Here is a 6,000-nt window from a genome sequence, read left to right as displayed (position 1 = left end):
AGAGACATAAAGGTCAGACTGAACTTTCACTGAAAAGGCAGCTTCTGTAACCCTGGCTAGTTTCTGCTCTCCTAAAAGACACCCCGCCCCCCAGTGGAGTATCTTATGCTGAGGCTAAACCTTCCCAGACAAAGCAATGCAGGAAAGATAACAGTAACTAAGGCAACCAGACCCTGAGCAATGGGCACAAGTCCCACCCCTTAACCTTGCAGCCTCTGCTTCTGTGATGACGCTTTTTGCTCTCAAGCCTGTACTAATCCCTTTGTTAAAGTTTGGCCTCCTGCTTGTTTCATGCTTGATCAACTCCTTGGCCAGGTTTGTTCCATCTCAAGTGGCCATGTGATAATCCATAGAGATTATGGATTGTAGTTGAAGAGGAGGGGGTGAAGTAAAAAACAGATGAATATAAGCTTATGCTTCCCTTGTGTCTGATGTGCCCTACCTCTTCCCTCTGCATTCCTAAGCAGGACAGCTAAGGAAGAATCCAGCCTAGCCAGAAGAGATAAGACCCCCGTATCCAACTAGCACCAGGGCCAAAGATCATGTGCCTGCAGTGTGCCTATGTCTGCATTCCCTTTGTAACTGAGATGTAAAACTATATAAGCTGTGTTGTTCTTCTGTGCAGCACAGAGAGCTTCCTAGAGCTATCCAGATCTCTCGCCCACCAGTGTTTTAAAACTCCTGTGGGGGTCAGGGGGTAGCTCAGTGGGTTAAGTGCACATGGCACAAAGCACAAGGACCGGCGTAAGGATCCCGGTTCTAGCCCCCGGCTCCCCACCTGCAGGGGAGTCACTTCACAGGTGGTGAAGCAGGTCTGCAGGTGTCTGTCTTTCTCTCCCCTTCTCTGTCTTCCCCTCCTCTCTCCATTTCTCTCTGTCCTATCCAACAAACGACATCAACAATAACAATAATAGCCACAACAAGGCTACAACAAGAAGGGGAACAAAAGGGGGAAAATGGCCTCCAGGAGCAGTGGATTCATGGTGCAGGCACTGAGCCCCAGCAGTAACCCTGGAGGCAAAAAAAAAAAAAAAAAAACTCCTCTCTTTTCACCACACCTGGCTCTGCTCTCCTGTTTGGGGATAATTTTGCAGCACTATCTACCGCCCCCTTCCTTCTTTCCTCCCTCCCTTCCTTTTTTTCTCCCTCCCTCCCTACCTCCCTCCCTCCCTTCCTTCCTTCCTTTCTCCCTCCCCCTTTCTTTCTTCTATTTATTTTATTTTATTCTATTTTATTGCCACTAGGGTTATTGTTGGGTCTCAGTGCCTGCACAACAAACCTACCACTTCTGGAAGCCATTTTTTTCCTCTTTCTTTCTTTCTTTCTTTCTTTCTTCCTTTCTTTATTTCTTTGATAGAGAAGTTGAGAGGGGAGAGGAAAGGCAGAAGGAGGGACAAAGAGAGACACGTGCAGACCTGCTTCACAACTTGTGAAGCTTTTCCCCAACAGGTGGGGCCAGAGGGTTCAAACCTTGGTCCTTACACATGTCAATGTGTGCACTCAAGCAAGCGTGGACCACCAGAACCAACTTTTCATCACTCCATTGAGATTATCTGACTTTTCTACTAGACTTGTGTTATTTCTCCAAAGTCCCTCCCATGATGAATGAGTCTCTTCCTAGTGTATTCTTAAAACTCTTCCCTTTACTCCTTGTTGCTCTTATAAAATCCTACCCCTTTCATAAAGGAAACAGGAAAACAAAACTAACACATGGAAAAAATTAATGGCCATCTAACTGGGGTTCTGGGCCTCCTAAGACCTCAGTAACCCCTAACAACATGAAGAAAAATCTGCTTCATTGTGCAACTTTGAGACTGGAGATCAACAATCACCCAGCCAAAGGCCAAGTCAGGAAGGTCAGGGAGGGTCAAAAGCTCTCTCCACCACCCACCCCAACTCCTAGGGTCACAGTCCCTCCTCCAGGAACAAAGCTCTATTAAACTAAAAGGGTAAAGAGGGGGTAGGGGAGGAGTTGGAGTTAAATCAATCTCTGGCCACCCGCCCCATTTCCTGCACAGTTTAGATAGTCCAAGTCCAGTCCCCTTGGGGCTTGATTTCAAGACCAAAAGAAGTTTTCCTGTTATCACTGCAAAATTCTTGCCAAAGCAATATTGTGGAGAAAGAGCAAAACAGGGTCTGAATTACCCAGCTTGACAGTAACCAGATTTTATGCTGAACCTGACACAGAATTGAAAGGATTTAAAGACAATTCCTTTCCCAAAACCAGTCTAATGCTTACTTCACAGAAAGCCAAAACTGAGGGACTGAGTATGTTGGCTTCACAGAGGATTGGTGGGGAGGTGGGAGTCGGGGGGTGGGGGCAGCATAGGAACTTTCACACTCAGGGCGGTTGATAGTGCACCTGGTTGGGCACACACGTTACAGTATGCAAAGACCCAGGTTCAAATCCCTGGTTCCCACCTGCGGGGGGTGGGGGGAAGCTTCACAAATGGTGAAGCAGGGCTTCATCTCTCTCTCCCTCTCCATCTCCCCTTCCCCTCTCAATTTCTCTGTCTCTATCCAATAATAAATAATTAATTTTTAATTATCTTTATTTATTTCATAGAGGCAGTAAGAAAAGCGAGAGGGAAGGGAATGATAGAGAAGGAAAGAGACAGAGAGACACCTGCAGACCTACTTCACAGCTCGTGAAGCCTCCCCACTGCAAGTGGGGACCGAGATCCTTATGCATTGTAACATGTGCAGTCAACCAGGTGCACCACCACCTGGTCCCATAAATTATTAATATTTTTAATTTCATTATTGGGGGATTAATGATTTACATTCAACAGTAAATGCAATAGTTTGTACATGCATAACATTTCCCAGTTTTCCATATAACAATACAACCCCCACTAGGTCCTCTGTCATCCTTTTTGGACCTGTATTCTCCCCACCCACCCACCAGTCTTTTACTTTGGTGCAGTACTCCAACTCCAGTTGGAAGTTCTGCTTAGTATTTTCTCTTCAGATCTTGTTTTTCAACTTCTGCCTGTGAATGAGATCATCCCTTATTCATCCTTCTGTTTCTGACTTATTTCACTTAACATGATTTCTTCAAGCTCCATCCAAGATCGGCTGAAAATGGTGACATCACCTTTGCAGAGGTTGGACCAATTTACATTCCCACCAGTGGTGCAGGAGGGTTCCTTTGACTCTACAACCTCTGCAGCATTTGTTGCTGTTACCTTTCCTGATGTATGATATTCTCACAGAAGTGAAACGGTATTTCATTGTTTTTATTTGCATTTCTCTGACAATCAAAGACTTGGAGCATTTTTTCATGTGTTTCTCAGCCGTTTGGATTTCTTCTGTGGTGAATATTCTTTTTTTTTTTTTTTTTCCTTTTTCCTCCTCCAGGGTTATTGCTGGGCTCGGTGCCTGCACCATGAATCCACCGCTCCTGGAGGCCATTTTCCCCCCTTTTGTTGCCCTTGTAGCTTCGTTGTGGTTATTATTATTGCCCTTGTTGACGCAATTCGTTGTTGGATAGGACAGAGAGAAATGGAGAGAGGAGGGGAAGACAGAGAAGGGGAGAGAAAGATAGACACCTGCAGACCTGCTTCACCGCCTGTGAAGCGACTCCCCTGCAGGTGGGGAGCCGGGGGCTTGAAACGGGATCCTTACGCCGGTCCCTGCGCTTTGCGCCACATGCGCTTAACCCACTGCGCCACCGCCCAACCCCCTCTTTTCTTGTTTTAATATTTATTTTATTTATTTATCCCCTTTTGTTGCCCTTGTTGTTTTATTGTTGTAGTTGCTGTTGGATAGGACAGAGAGAAATGGAGAGAGGGAGGGGAAGACAGAGAGGAGGAAAGATAGACACCTGCAGACCTGCTTCACCGCCTGTGAAGCGACTCCCCTGCAGGTGGGGAGCCGGGGTTTGAACCGGGATCCTTACGCTGGTCCTTGTGCTTTGCGCCACCTGCGCTTAGCCCGCTGCACTATAGCTCGACTCCCTGTGGTGAATATTCTGTCCATGACTTCTCCCCATTTTTGGATGGGGTTATTTGTTTTCTTGTTGAGTTTGGCAAGCTCTTTATATATGTTGGTTATTAAACTCTTGTCTGATGTATGGCATGTAAAGATCTTCTCCCATTCTGTGAGGGGTCTCTTGGTTTGGGTAGTGGTTTCTTTTGCTGTGAAGAAGCTTTTTAATTTGATGTAGTCCCATAGGTTTATACTTGCCTTAGTCTTCCTTGTAATTGGATTCGTTTCATTGAAGATGTCTTTAAAATTTATGCGGAAAAGAGTTCTGCCAATATTTTCCTCTAAGTATCTGATAGTTTGTGGTCTAACATCCAAGTCCTTGATCCACTTGGAATTTACTTTTCTATTTGGTGAAAGACAGTGGTTCAGTTTCATTCTTCTGCATGCTTCAACCCATTGTTTCCAATACCATTTGTTGAAGAGACTCTGCTTTCCCCTATTAAAATCTGGGCACCTTTGTCAAAGATTAGGTGTCCATAAGTGTGGAGGCTTACTTCTGGTATCTCAGTTCTATTCCACTGGTCAGTGTGTTGATTCATGTTCCAGTACCAAGCAGTTTTGATGACAATGGCCCTATAGTACAATTTGAGATCTGGGAGTGTGATGCTTCCAGTTTTATTCTTTCTTCTCAAGATTATTTTGGCAATTCTAGGTCTTCTGGTTCCAGATAAACATTTGTAGCATTTGTTCTATTCTCCAAAAAAAGGTGGTTGGGATCTTGATGGGGATAGCATTAAATTTGCAGATGGCTCTGGGTAGTATACTCATTTTGATGATGTTAATTCTTCCAACCCATGAACATGGAATATCTTTCCACTTCTTTGTGTCTTTTTCAATTTCCTTGAATAGTGACTCATAATTTTCAGTATACAAGTTTTTCACTTCTTTGGTTAGGTTTATTCCTAGATATTTTATTGTTTTTGTTACTATGGTAAAAAGAATTAATCTCTGAATTTCATCTTCTTCCAATTTAGTGTTTGCATAGAGGAATGCCACTGACTTTTGTATGTTAATTTTGTAGCCTGACACTTTACTGTATTGCCTGATGATTTCCAAAAGCTTCTTGCTGGATTCCTTAGGTTTTTCTATGTATAGTATCATGTCATCTGCAAATAGGGAGAGTTTGACTTCTTCTCTTCCAATCTGTATCCCTTTAATTCCTTGCTCCTGCCTGATTGCTATTGCAAGAACTTCCAACACTATGTTGAATAATAAAGGTGACAGTGGGCATCCCTGTCTAGTGCCTGATCTGAGGGGAACTGCTTCCAGTTTTTCACCATTGAGTATGATGTTGGCTGTAGGTTTGCTATATATAGACTCTACTATCTTCAGGAATTTTCCATCTATTCCCATTTTTGTAATGTTTTGATCATAAAGGGATGTTGTATTTTGTCAAAGGCTTTCTCTGCATCTATTGATATGATCATGTGGTTTTTGGTCTTGTTTCTATTGGTGTGGTGGGTCATGTTGATTGATTTATGTATATTAAACCAACCTTGCATCCCTGGGATAAACTCACTTGGTCATGATGAACAGTCTTTTTAATATACTGCTGTATCAGGTAGTCAGAATTTAGGTCAATATTATAGCATCTATATTCATCAGAGATATTGATCTGTAGTTTTCTTTTTTGGTTGTGTCTCTGTCTGCTTTTGGTATCAGAGTCATGATGGTTTCATAGAAGCTGGAAGGGAGTATTCCAATGTCTTCAATCTTCTGGAAGACTTTTAAAAGTAGAGGTATTAACTCTTCCTTGAATGTTTTGTAGAATTCATTTGTAAAACCATCTGGTCCAGGACTTATATTTTTGGGAAGGTTTTTGATAACTGTTTCAATTTCATTAGATGTGATGGGCCTGCTCATGTTATCTAGTTCCTCTTTATTTAATTTTGGAAGTTTGTAGGTATTTCAGAAATCATCCATTTCTTCCAGGTTCTCTAGCTTGGTGGCATATAGTTGTTCATAGAAGCCTTATATGATATATTGAATTTCTGCGGTGTCTGTTGTGGT

The sequence above is a fragment of the Erinaceus europaeus genome, chromosome 1 (genome assembly GCF_950295315.1).
Source record: "Erinaceus europaeus chromosome 1, mEriEur2.1, whole genome shotgun sequence".
Taxonomy (NCBI): domain Eukaryota; kingdom Metazoa; phylum Chordata; class Mammalia; order Eulipotyphla; family Erinaceidae; genus Erinaceus; species Erinaceus europaeus.
The sequence above is the reverse complement of the archived record's forward strand: the minus strand, read 5'-3'. Positions refer to the sequence as shown.